The sequence below is a fragment of the Eschrichtius robustus genome, chromosome 5, assembly GCF_028021215.1.
Source record: "Eschrichtius robustus isolate mEscRob2 chromosome 5, mEscRob2.pri, whole genome shotgun sequence".
In the NCBI taxonomy this organism is placed as follows: Eukaryota; Metazoa; Chordata; class Mammalia; order Artiodactyla; family Eschrichtiidae; genus Eschrichtius; species Eschrichtius robustus.
In genome coordinates, this window is record NC_090828.1 from 105,881,921 (window position 1) to 105,896,201 (window position 14,281).

Sequence of the window (14,281 nt, forward strand, 5' to 3'; positions counted from 1 at the left end):
TCGATTACAATGGTTTGTTTGGCATAGGTGTGCAAGATGTGGTTCCTTCACACATATACATATATCTATGCTTCTTTGGAATCTTTTCCCGTGTAGGTTATGACACAATGTTGAGTAGTCTTCTCTTGGTATTCTGTAGGTCTTTGGTGATTATATATTTCACGTGTGTTTGTATATCTCTGTTCACCTCAATATGGTAATGTACCCAATCCTCACACCTTTCCATTTGGTGAACCATAAGTTTTTGTACTGAATCTGTGATTGCCTTTCTCTGTGGAAGTATCTTCGTTTGTATTCAATTTTTAGGTAACACCTCTATGTGATATGATAGGATATGTGTCTTTCGCTTTCTCACTTACTCCAAGTTGCGTGATTACTTCTAGAGTCATCTATGGTGCTGCAAATGGCATTGCTTCATTTTATCGCTAGCTCATAATCCATCTGTACATGTAGCAGTTCTTCTTTGTCCACCCATCTGTCGGTGGACTTTTTGGTGACTTCCATATCTTGGCTATGGTAATACTGTGCAATGCAGATTTGCCTGCCTCTTTCTTTCCAATTCTGTCTTCTTAGGTTATAGGTCCAGGAATAAGCCTCTGGATCGTACGGTAGCTCAATGTTTACCTTTTAACGGCACCTCCACTCTGCTCTCATGAGTGGCTCTCTCCAGGTTACATCCCACTTAAAGTGGAGGGTTTGCATTTCTCCACAGCACCTTCAGCATTTATTCTTTGTGGTTTTTTACTGATGGTTATTCTGACTGGTGTGAGCTGATACGTCTTTGTGGCTGAATTTGCATGTGTCTCATGATCCATTAAAACTGAGCTTTAAGGCAGGTCCTTTTCATTTTTCAGGCTGTGAGTACCGCTTAGTTCTTCAAAGTGTTTTCTTAAAGTATGTATGTCATAATTTTAAAATTTTTTGGCCATTACCTCCCTGAAGACATTTTGCGGTGACCATTAGCACAGGCTTAAACCTGCGTTTGCAGGTAACGGCCAGAGGGTGGCGGTCTTTCTACGTTCCCCATGCTGGTACTAGGGCAACAGGCCTTCCGGCCAGTGGTGTTCCTCGGTTATAAATTAGAGTGGAATGTGCCTGAAGAAACCCACAAATGCTGATGTCTCCTTACTTATGTTTGTCTTTTAAATTTACCTTATATTTATTATTGGAGCAATATTACATTGTGTACATGGAAGAGTTCTTCTTGGTGCGTTCCTCTGTTGATGGACATTTTCATTGCTTCCAAATGTTGGCTATGGTCAATATGGCTGGAGTGCAGGATTGCCAGCCTGTGACGTTTTGATTCTCATTTTCTCAGGGGATAGGCCCAGCAGTGGGTATGACTGATTGACGGGTAGCTCAGTGTTTACCTTTTCAAGGCACTTCCATTGTGTTTTCATTAGTGGCTCTTACCACGTCCCCCTTAGGGCCGAGTGTACGCATTCCTCCACAGTCCCTTCAGCATTTATTTTTTGAAACATTTTTGCTGATGGCCATTCTGACTGCTGTGAGCTGATAGGTTTTTGTAATTTGGGTTTGCATGTCTTTAAAAATTCCTAAAATATATCATTTTCCCACACCTTTTTCTTTCCTCTTCTTTAAAGGAAAAGCTGTGAGTACCACATAGCTCTTGAAATTGTCTTCTTGGAAGGTTGCCCTCTTTTGAAATTTTTGCTCCATTTTTGATCCCAGGATTTATTTGGAGGGCAGGTGTCATTTACAGAATGGCAAGTTGGTGAATATTTAGTGACCTTTAGCAGTGGGTTGAAAGCTGCTGTTGTGGGAAATGGCCACAAGGAGGCAGCATTTCTCCATTCCCAAATCTGAGTACTAGGGCAGCAGAGCCTTTCTGGAAGTCGTGTTCCTAGGTTGTAAATTAGAATGGAATGTGCCAGGAGAAACCCCCATAAGTTTAGGTCTCATTACTTCTTGTTTTTGTTAATTTTTTTAATCGGGGTAAGGACTAGAATATTGTTTGTCCTAGGGGTACACAATCTGGTTCATTTGTACATTATATATGTCTAGTCTACAGATCCTCTTCCCATGTAAAATATTACAGAGTGTTCTGTAGACCTCCCTTGCTATATGGTCGGTCGTTTTGAAATATGTATATAATATGTATTTGGATATGTATAGTAACACTAATCTCATTTATCCATTCCCCCCACCTTTCCTTTTAGATGAGCATAGTTGGTTTTCTAAGTCTGTGAGTGTCTTTCTCTGTGGAAATATGTTCATTTGTGTCAGTGATTAGATAACGCCTCTAAGGGATATCATAGGATATAGGTCTTTTGCTTTCCGACTTACCTCATGTTTTGTGATTATCTCCAGGCTCATCTCTGGTGCCTCAAAGAGCAGTGTTTCATTGTTTTCCATGGCTAATATTCCATTGTGTACATGGACTCCTTCTTCTTTATCCATTCACCTGTTGATGGACATTTTGGTTGCTTCCCATCTTGGCTATTTTGAATAAGGCTGCAGTGCAGCATTTGCAGCCTGTGTCTTTTCGATCCTGGTCTTCTCAGGTGAGAGGCCCAGTGGTGTGCCTGCTGGATTGAATGGTACCTCAGTTTTCACTTTTCAACGCAGTTCCTTTCGGTGGTCATTATTGGCTGTTAACCACTTTCCTTCCCACCAGCACCTAGAGGTTACACAGTTCTCTACAACCCCGTCAGCATTTATTGTTGGTAGACTTTTTGCTGACGGTCAGTCGACAGGTGTGAGTTGAAACCTTTTGGTTGATTAGATTGCATGAGTCTAATAATTCCTGAGGTTGAGCTTTTACCCATTTTCCTGTTTTTTTGTTTAAAGAGAGTGAGGAATACTTACCTCTGCATACTATCTTCTTGAAACATTCGCCTGTTTTGAATTTCTTTTGTCCATTCCCCACCTGAGCACAATTTTTGATGGCAGGTGTCCTTTACAGCCCTGAGCCCTTGTGAATTTTAAGTGACCAGTAGCTGTGGGTTTAAAGCTGCTCTTGCGGGAAACGGCCACAAGGGGGCAGCATTTCTCCTTTACCAAATCTGGTCACTAGGGCAACAGAGCCTTAATGGAAGTCGTGTTCTAGGTTGTAAAGTACAATGGAATGTGCCGGGAAAAAGCCCTTTAAGTGTATGTGTCATTCCTTCTTGTTTGTATTTTTAACAAAATTTTTATTCTTTATCACAGCAAATTCGATTACAATGGTTTGTTTGGTCTAGGTGTGCAAGACGTGGTTCCTTCACACATATACATATATCTATTCTTCTTTGGAATCTTTTCCCGTGTAGGTTATGACACAATGTTGAGTAGTCTTCTCTTGGTATTCTGTAGGTCTTTGGTGATTATATATTTCACGTGTGTTTGTATATCTCTGTTCACCTCAATATGGTAATGTACCCAATCCTCACACGTTTCCATTTGGTGAACCTTAAGTTTTTGTACTGAATCTGTGATTGCCTTTCTCTATGGAAGTATCTTCGTTTGTATCAATTTTTAGGTAACACCTCTATGTGGTATGATAGGATATGTGTCTTTCGTTTTCTCACTTATTCCAAGTTGCGTGATTACTTCTAGAGTCATCTATGGTGCTGCAAATGGCATTGCTTCATTTTATCGCTAGCTCATAATCCATCTGTACATGTAGCAGTTCTTCTTTGTCCACCCATCTGTCGGTGGACTTTTTGGTGACTTCCATATCTTGGCTATGGTAATACTGTGCAATGCAGATTTGCCTGCCTCTTTCTTTCCAATTCTGTCTTCTTAGTTTATAGGTCCAGGAATAAACCTCTGGATCGTACGGTAGCTCAATGTTTACCTTTTAACGGCACCTCCACTCTGCTCTCATGAGTGGCTCTCTCCAGGTTACATCCCACTTAAAGTGGAGGGTTTGCATTTCTCCACAGCACCTTCAGCATTTATTCTTTGTGGTTTTTTACTGATGGTTATTCTGACTGGTGTGAGCTGATACGTCTTTGTGGCTGAATTTGCATGTGTCTCATGATCCATTAAAACTGAGCTTTAAGGCAGGTCCTTTTCATTTTTCAGGCTGTGAGTACCGCTTAGTTCTTCAAAGTGTTTTCTTAAAGTATGTATGTCATAATTTTAAAATTTTTTGGCCATTACCTCCCTGAAGACATTTTGCGGTGACCATTAGCACAGGCTTAAACCTGCGTTTGCAGGTAACGGCCAGAGGGTGGCGGTCTTTCTACGTTCCCCATGCTGGTACTAGGGCAACAGGCCTTCCGGCCAGTGGTGTTCCTCGGTTATAAATTAGAGTGGAATGTGCCTGAAGAAACCCACAAATGCTGATGTCTCCTTACTTATGTTTGTCTTTTAAATTTACCTTATATTTATTATTGGAGCAATATTACATTGTGTACATGGAAGAGTTCTTCTTGGTGCGTTCCTCTGTTGATGGACATTTTCATTGCTTCCAAATGTTGGCTATGGTCAATATGGCTGGAGTGCAGGATTGCCAGCCTGTGACGTTTTGATTCTCATTTTCTCAGGGGATAGGCCCAGCAGTGGGTATGACTGATTGACGGGTAGCTCAGTGTTTACCTTTTCAAGGCACTTCCATTGTGTTTTCATTAGTGGCTCTTACCACGTCCCTCTTAGGGCCGAGTGTACGCATTCCTCCACAGTCCCTTCAGCATTTATTTTTTGAAACATTTTTGCTGATGGCCATTCTGACTGCTGTGAGCTGATAGGTTTTTGTAATTTGGGTTTGCATGTCTTTAAAAATTCCTAAAATATATCATTTTCCCACACCTTTTTCTTTCCTCTTCTTTAAAGGAAAAGCTGTGAGTACCACATAGCTCTTGAAATTGTCTTCTTGGAAGGTTGCCCTCTTTTGAAATTTTTGCTCCATTTTTGATCCCAGGATTTATTTGGAGGGCAGGTGTCATTTACAGAATGGCAAGTTGGTGAATATTTAGTGACCTTTAGCAGTGGGTTGAAAGCTGCTGTTGTGGGAAATGGCCACAAGGAGGCAGCATTTCTCCATTCCCAAATCTGAGTACTAGGGCAGCAGAGCCTTTCTGGAAGTCGTGTTCCTAGGTTGTAAATTAGAATGGAATGTGCCAGGAGAAACCCCCATAAGTTTAGGTCTCATTACTTCTTGTTTTTGTTAATTTTTTTAATCGGGGTAAGGACTAGAATATTGTTTGTCCTAGGGGTACACAATCTGGTTCATTTGTACATTATATATGTCTACTCTACAGATCCTCTTCCCATGTAAAATATTACAGAGTGTTCTGTAGACCTCCCTTGCTATATGGTCGGTCGTTTTGAAATATGTATATAATATGTATTTGGATATGTATAGTAACACTAATCTCATTTATCCATTCCCCCCACCTTTCCTTTTAGATGAGCATAGTTGGTTTTCTAAGTCTGTGAGTGTCTTTCTCTGTGGAAATATGTTCATTTGTGTCAGTGATTAGATAACGCCTCTAAGGGATATCATAGGGCATAGGTCTTTTGCTTTCCGACTTACCTCATGTTTTGTGATTATCTCCAGGCTCATCTCTGGTGCCTCAAAGAGCAGTGTTTCATTGTTTTCCATGGCTAATATTCCATTGTGTGCATGGACTCCTTCTTCTTTATCCATTCACCTGTTGATGGACATTTTGGTTGCTTCCCATCTTGGCTATTTTGAATAAGGCTGCAGTGCAGCATTTGCAGCCTGTGTCTTTTCGATCCTGGTCTTCTCAGGTGAGAGGCCCAGTGGTGTGCCTGCTGGATTGAATGGTACCTCAGTTTTCACTTTTCAACGCAGTTCCTTTCGGTGGTCATTATTGGCTGTTATCCACTTTCCATCCCACCAGCACCTAGAGGTTACACAGTTCTCTACAACCCCGTCAGCATTTATTGTTGGTAGACTTTTTGCTGACGGTCAGTCGACAGGTGTGAGTTGGAACCTTTTGGTTGATTAGATTGCATGAGTCTAATAATTCCTGAGGTTGAGCTTTTACCCATTTTCCTGTTTTTTTGTTTAAAGAGAGTGAGGAATACTTACCTCTGCATACTATCTTCTTGAAACATTCGCCTGTTTTGAATTTCTTTTGTCCATACCCCACCTGAGCACAATTTTTGACGGCAGGTGTCCTTTACAGCCCTGAGCCCTTGTGAATTTTAAGTGACCAGTAGCTGTGGGTTTAAAGCTGCTCTTGCGGGAAACGGCCACAAGGGGGCAGCATTTCTCCTTTACCAAATCTGGTCACTAGGGCAACAGAGCCTTAATGGAAGTCGTGTTCTAGGTTGTAAAGTACAATGGAATGTGCCGGGAAAAAGCCCTTTAAGTGTATGTGTCATTCCTTCTTGTTTGTATTTTTAACAAAATTTTTATTCTTTATCACAGCAAATTCGATTACAATGGTTTGTTTGGCATAGGTGTGCAAGACGTGGTTCCTTCACACATATACATATATCTATGCTTCTTTGGAATCTTTTCCCGTGTAGGTTATGACACAATGTTGAGTAGTCTTCTCCTGGTATTCTGTAGGTCTTTGGTGATTATATATTTCACGTGTGTTTGTATATCTCTGTTCACCTCAATATGGTAATGTACCCAATCCTCACACCTTTCCATTTGGTGAACCTTAAGTTTTTGTACTGAATCTGTGATTGCCTTTCTCTGTGGAAGTATCTTCGTTTGTATCAATTTTTAGGTAACACCTCTATGTGGTATGATAGGATATGTGTCTTTCGCTTTCTCACTTACTCCAAGTTGCGTGATTACTTCTAGAGTCATCTATGGTGCTGCAAATGGCATTGCTTCATTTTATCACCAGCTCATAATCCATCTGTACATGTAGCAGTTCTTCTTTGTCCACCCATCTGTCGGTGGACTTTTTGGTGACTTCCATATCTTGGCTATGGTAATACTGTGCAATGCAGATTTGCCTGCCTCTTTCTTTCCAATTCTGTCTTCTTAGGTTATAGGTCCAGGAATAAACCTCTGGATCGTACGGTAGCTCAATGTTTACCTTTTAACGGCACCTCCACTCTGCTCTCATGAGTGGCTCTCTCCAGGTTACATCCCACTTAAAGTGGAGGGTTTGCATTTCTCCACAGCACCTTCAGCATTTATTCTTTGTGGTTTTTTACTGATGGTTATTCTGACTGGTGTGAGCTGATACGTCTTTGTGGCTGAATTTGCATGTGTCTCATGATCCATTAAAACTGAGCTTTAAGGCAGGTCCTTTTCATTTTTCAGGCTGTGAGTACCGCTTAGTTCTTCAAAGTGTTTTCTTAAAGTATGTATGTCATAATTTTAAAATTTTTTGGCCATTACCTCCCTGAAGACATTTTGCGGTGACCATTAGCACAGGCTTAAACCTGCGTTTGCAGGTAACGGCCAGAGGGTGGCGGTCTTTCTACGTTCCCCATGCTGGTACTAGGGCAACAGGCCTTCCGGCCAGTGGTGTTCCTCGGTTATAAATTAGAGTGGATTGTGCCTGAAGAAACCCACAAATGCTGATGTCTCCTTACTTATGTTTGCCTTTTAAATTTACCTTATATTTATTATTGGAGCAATATTACATTGTGTACATGGAAGAGTTCTTCTTGGTGCGTTCCTCTGTTGATGGACATTTTCATTGCTTCCAAATGTTGGCTATGGTCAATATGGCTGGAGTGCAGGATTGCCAGCCTGTGACGTTTTGATTCTCATTTTCTCAGGGGATAGGCCCAGCAGTGGGTATGACTGATTGACGGGTAGCTCAGTGTTTACCTTTTCAAGGCACTTCCATTGTGTTTTCATTAGTGGCTCTTACCACGTCCCCCTTAGGGCCGAGTGTACGCATTCCTCCACAGTCCCTTCAGCATTTATTTTTTGAAACATTTTTGCTGATGGCCATTCTGACTGCTGTGAGCTGATAGGTTTTTGTAATTTGGGTTTGCATGTCTTTAAAAATTCCTAAAATATATCATTTTCCCACACCTTTTTCTTTCCTCTTCTTTAAAGGAAAAGCTGTGAGTACCACATAGCTCTTGAAATTGTCTTCTTGGAAGGTTGCCCTCTTTTGAAATTTTTGCTCCATTTTTGATCCCAGGATTTATTTGGAGGGCAGGTGTCATTTACAGAATGGCAAGTTGGTGAATATTTAGTGACCTTTAGCAGTGGGTTGAAAGCTGCTGTTGTGGGAAATGGCCACAAGGAGGCAGCATTTCTCCATTCCCAAATCTGAGTACTAGGGCAGCAGAGCCTTTCTGGAAGTCGTGTTCCTAGGTTGTAAATTAGAATGGAATGTGCCAGGAGAAACCCCCATAAGTTTAGGTCTCATTACTTCTTGTTTTTGTTAATTTTTTTAATCGGGGTAAGGACTAGAATATTGTTTGTCCTAGGGGTACACAATCTGGTTCAATTGTACATTATATATGTCTACTCTACAGATCCTCTTCCCATGTAAAATATTACAGAGTGTTCTGTAGACCTCCCTTGCTATATGGTCGGTCGTTTTGAAATATGTATATAATATGTATTTGGATATGTATAGTAACACTAATCTCATTTATCCATTCCCCCCACCTTTCCTTTTAGATGAGCATAGTTGGTTTTCTAAGTCTGTGAGTGTCTTTCTCTGTGGAAATATGTTCATTTGTGTCAGTGATTAGATAACGCCTCTAAGGGATATCATAGGGCATAGGTCTTTTGCTTTCCGACTTACCTCATGTTTTGTGATTATCTCCAGGCTCATCTCTGGTGCCTCAAAGAGCAGTGTTTCATTGTTTTCCATGGCTAATATTCCATTGTGTGCATGGACTCCTTCTTCTTTATCCATTCACCTGTTGATGGACATTTTGGTTGCTTCCCATCTTGGCTATTTTGAATAAGGCTGCAGTGCAGCCTTTGCAGCCTGTGTCTTTTCGATCCTGGTCTTCTCAGGTGAGAGGCCCAGTGGTGTGCCTGCTGGATTGAATGGTACCTCAGTTTTCACTTTTCAACGCAGTTCCTTTCGGTGGTCATTATTGGCTGTTAACCACTTTCCATCCCACCAGCACCTAGAGGTTACACAGTTCTCTACAACCCCGTCAGCATTTATTGTTGGTAGACTTTTTGCTGACGGTCAGTCGACAGGTGTGAGTTGGAACCTTTTGGTTGATTAGATTGCATGAGTCTAATCATACCTGAGGTTGAGCTTTTACCCATTTTCCTGTTTTTTTGTTTAAAGAGAGTGAGGAATACTTACCTCTGCATACTATCTTCTTGAAACATTCGCCTGTTTTGAATTTCTTTTGTCCATACCCCACCTGAGCACAATTTTTGACGGCAGGTGTCCTTTACAGCCCTGAGCCCTTGTGAATTTTAAGTGACCAGTAGCTGTAGGTTTAAAGCTGCTCTTGCGGGAAACGGCCACAAGGGGGCAGCATTTCTCCTTTACCAAATCTGGTCACTAGGGCAACAGAGCCTTAATGGAAGTCGTGTTCTAGGTTGTAAAGTACAATGGAATGTGCCGGGAAAAAGCCCTTTAAGTGTATGTGTCATTCCTTCTTGTTTGTATTTTTAACAAAATTTTTATTCTTTATCACAGCAAATTCGATTACAATGGTTTGTTTGGCATAGGTGTGCAAGATGTGGTTCCTTCACACATATACATATATCTATGCTTCTTTGGAATCTTTTCCCGTGTAGGTTATGACACAATGTTGAGTAGTCTTCTCTTGGTATTCTGTAGGTCTTTGGTGATTATATATTTCACGTGTGTTTGTATATCTCTGTTCACCTCAATATGGTAATGTACCCAATCCTCACACCTTTCCATTTGGTGAACCATAAGTTTTTGTACTGAATCTGTGATTGCCTTTCTCTGTGGAAGTATCTTCGTTTGTATTCAATTTTTAGGTAACACCTCTATGTGATATGATAGGATATGTGTCTTTCGCTTTCTCACTTACTCCAAGTTGCGTGATTACTTCTAGAGTCATCTATGGTGCTGCAAATGGCATTGCTTCATTTTATCGCTAGCTCATAATCCATCTGTACATGTAGCAGTTCTTCTTTGTCCACCCATCTGTCGGTGGACTTTTTGGTGACTTCCATATCTTGGCTATGGTAATACTGTGCAATGCAGATTTGCCTGCCTCTTTCTTTCCAATTCTGTCTTCTTAGGTTATAGGTCCAGGAATAAGCCTCTGGATCGTACGGTAGCTCAATGTTTACCTTTTAACGGCACCTCCACTCTGCTCTCATGAGTGGCTCTCTCCAGGTTACATCCCACTTAAAGTGGAGGGTTTGCATTTCTCCACAGCACCTTCAGCATTTATTCTTTGTGGTTTTTTACTGATGGTTATTCTGACTGGTGTGAGCTGATACGTCTTTGTGGCTGAATTTGCATGTGTCTCATGATCCATTAAAACTGAGCTTTAAGGCAGGTCCTTTTCATTTTTCAGGCTGTGAGTACCGCTTAGTTCTTCAAAGTGTTTTCTTAAAGTATGTATGTCATAATTTTAAAATTTTTTGGCCATTACCTCCCTGAAGACATTTTGCGGTGACCATTAGCACAGGCTTAAACCTGCGTTTGCAGGTAACGGCCAGAGGGTGGCGGTCTTTCTACGTTCCCCATGCTGGTACTAGGGCAACAGGCCTTCCGGCCAGTGGTGTTCCTCGGTTATAAATTAGAGTGGAATGTGCCTGAAGAAACCCACAAATGCTGATGTCTCCTTACTTATGTTTGTCTTTTAAATTTACCTTATATTTATTATTGGAGCAATATTACATTGTGTACATGGAAGAGTTCTTCTTGGTGCGTTCCTCTGTTGATGGACATTTTCATTGCTTCCAAATGTTGGCTATGGTCAATATGGCTGGAGTGCAGGATTGCCAGCCTGTGACGTTTTGATTCTCATTTTCTCAGGGGATAGGCCCAGCAGTGGGTATGACTGATTGACGGGTAGCTCAGTGTTTACCTTTTCAAGGCACTTCCATTGTGTTTTCATTAGTGGCTCTTACCACGTCCCCCTTAGGGCCGAGTGTACGCATTCCTCCACAGTCCCTTCAGCATTTATTTTTTGAAACATTTTTGCTGATGGCCATTCTGACTGCTGTGAGCTGATAGGTTTTTGTAATTTGGGTTTGCATGTCTTTAAAAATTCCTAAAATATATCATTTTCCCACACCTTTTTCTTTCCTCTTCTTTAAAGGAAAAGCTGTGAGTACCACATAGCTCTTGAAATTGTCTTCTTGGAAGGTTGCCCTCTTTTGAAATTTTTGCTCCATTTTTGATCCCAGGATTTATTTGGAGGGCAGGTGTCATTTACAGAATGGCAAGTTGGTGAATATTTAGTGACCTTTAGCAGTGGGTTGAAAGCTGCTGTTGTGGGAAATGGCCACAAGGAGGCAGCATTTCTCCATTCCCAAATCTGAGTACTAGGGCAGCAGAGCCTTTCTGGAAGTCGTGTTCCTAGGTTGTAAATTAGAATGGAATGTGCCAGGAGAAACCCCCATAAGTTTAGGTCTCATTACTTCTTGTTTTTGTTAATTTTTTTAATCGGGGTAAGGACTAGAATATTGTTTGTCCTAGGGGTACACAATCTGGTTCATTTGTACATTATATATGTCTAGTCTACAGATCCTCTTCCCATGTAAAATATTACAGAGTGTTCTGTAGACCTCCCTTGCTATATGGTCGGTCGTTTTGAAATATGTATATAATATGTATTTGGATATGTATAGTAACACTAATCTCATTTATCCATTCCCCCCACCTTTCCTTTTAGATGAGCATAGTTGGTTTTCTAAGTCTGTGAGTGTCTTTCTCTGTGGAAATATGTTCATTTGTGTCAGTGATTAGATAACGCCTCTAAGGGATATCATAGGATATAGGTCTTTTGCTTTCCGACTTACCTCATGTTTTGTGATTATCTCCAGGCTCATCTCTGGTGCCTCAAAGAGCAGTGTTTCATTGTTTTCCATGGCTAATATTCCATTGTGTACATGGACTCCTTCTTCTTTATCCATTCACCTGTTGATGGACATTTTGGTTGCTTCCCATCTTGGCTATTTTGAATAAGGCTGCAGTGCAGCATTTGCAGCCTGTGTCTTTTCGATCCTGGTCTTCTCAGGTGAGAGGCCCAGTGGTGTGCCTGCTGGATTGAATGGTACCTCAGTTTTCACTTTTCAACGCAGTTCCTTTCGGTGGTCATTATTGGCTGTTAACCACTTTCCTTCCCACCAGCACCTAGAGGTTACACAGTTCTCTACAACCCCGTCAGCATTTATTGTTGGTAGACTTTTTGCTGACGGTCAGTCGACAGGTGTGAGTTGAAACCTTTTGGTTGATTAGATTGCATGAGTCTAATAATTCCTGAGGTTGAGCTTTTACCCATTTTCCTGTTTTTTTGTTTAAAGAGAGTGAGGAATACTTACCTCTGCATACTATCTTCTTGAAACATTCGCCTGTTTTGAATTTCTTTTGTCCATTCCCCACCTGAGCACAATTTTTGATGGCAGGTGTCCTTTACAGCCCTGAGCCCTTGTGAATTTTAAGTGACCAGTAGCTGTGGGTTTAAAGCTGCTCTTGCGGGAAACGGCCACAAGGGGGCAGCATTTCTCCTTTACCAAATCTGGTCACTAGGGCAACAGAGCCTTAATGGAAGTCGTGTTCTAGGTTGTAAAGTACAATGGAATGTGCCGGGAAAAAGCCCTTTAAGTGTATGTGTCATTCCTTCTTGTTTGTATTTTTAACAAAATTTTTATTCTTTATCACAGCAAATTCGATTACAATGGTTTGTTTGGTCTAGGTGTGCAAGACGTGGTTCCTTCACACATATACATATATCTATTCTTCTTTGGAATCTTTTCCCGTGTAGGTTATGACACAATGTTGAGTAGTCTTCTCTTGGTATTCTGTAGGTCTTTGGTGATTATATATTTCACGTGTGTTTGTATATCTCTTTTAACCTCAATATGGTAATGTACCCAATCCTCACACGTTTCCATTTGGTGAACCTTAAGTTTTTGTACTGAATCTGTGATTGCCTTTCTCTATGGAAGTATCTTCGTTTGTATCAATTTTTAGGTAACACCTCTATGTGGTATGATAGGATATGTGTCTTTCGTTTTCTCACTTATTCCAAGTTGCGTGATTACTTCTAGAGTCATCTATGGTGCTGCAAATGGCATTGCTTCATTTTATCGCTAGCTCATAATCCATCTGTACATGTAGCAGTTCTTCTTTGTCCACCCATCTGTCGGTGGACTTTTTGGTGACTTCCATATCTTGGCTATGGTAATACTGTGCAATGCAGATTTGCCTGCCTCTTTCTTTCCAATTCTGTCTTCTTAGTTTATAGGTCCAGGAATAAACCTCTGGATCGTATGGTAGCTCAATGTTTACCTTTTAACGGCACCTCCACTCTGCTCTCATGAGTGGCTCTCTCCAGGTTACATCCCACTTAAAGTGGAGGGTTTGCATTTCTCCACAGCACCTTCAGCATTTATTCTTTGTGGTTTTTTACTGATGGTTATTCTGACTGGTGTGAGCTGATACGTCTTTGTGGCTGAATTTGCATGTGTCTCATGATCCATTAAAACTGAGCTTTAAGGCAGGTCCTTTTCATTTTTCAGGCTGTGAGTACCGCTTAGTTCTTCAAAGTGTTTTCTTAAAGTATGTATGTCATAATTTTAAAATTTTTTGGCCATTACCTCCCTGAAGACATTTTGCGGTGACCATTAGCACAGGCTTAAACCTGCGTTTGCAGGTAACGGCCAGAGGGTGGCGGTCTTTCTACGTTCCCCATGCTGGTACTAGGGCAACAGGCCTTCCGGCCAGTGGTGTTCCTCGGTTATAAATTAGAGTGGAATGTGCCTGAAGAAACCCACAAATGCTGATGTCTCCTTACTTATGTTTGTCTTTTAAATTTACCTTATATTTATTATTGGAGCAATATTACATTGTGTACATGGAAGAGTTCTTCTTGGTGCGTTCCTCTGTTGATGGACATTTTCATTGCTTCCAAATGTTGGCTATGGTCAATATGGCTGGAGTGCAGGATTGCCAGCCTGTGACGTTTTGATTCTCATTTTCTCAGGGGATAGGCCCAGCAGTGGGTATGACTGATTGACGGGTAGCTCAGTGTTTACCTTTTCAAGGCACTTCCATTGTGTTTTCATTAGTGGCTCTTACCACGTCCCTCTTAGGGCCGAGTGTACGCATTCCTCCACAGTCCCTTCAGCATTTATTTTTTGAAACATTTTTGCTGATGGCCATTCTGACTGCTGTGAGCTGATAGGTTTTTGTAATTTGGGTTTGCATGTCTTTAAAAATTCCTAAAATATATCATTTTCCCACAC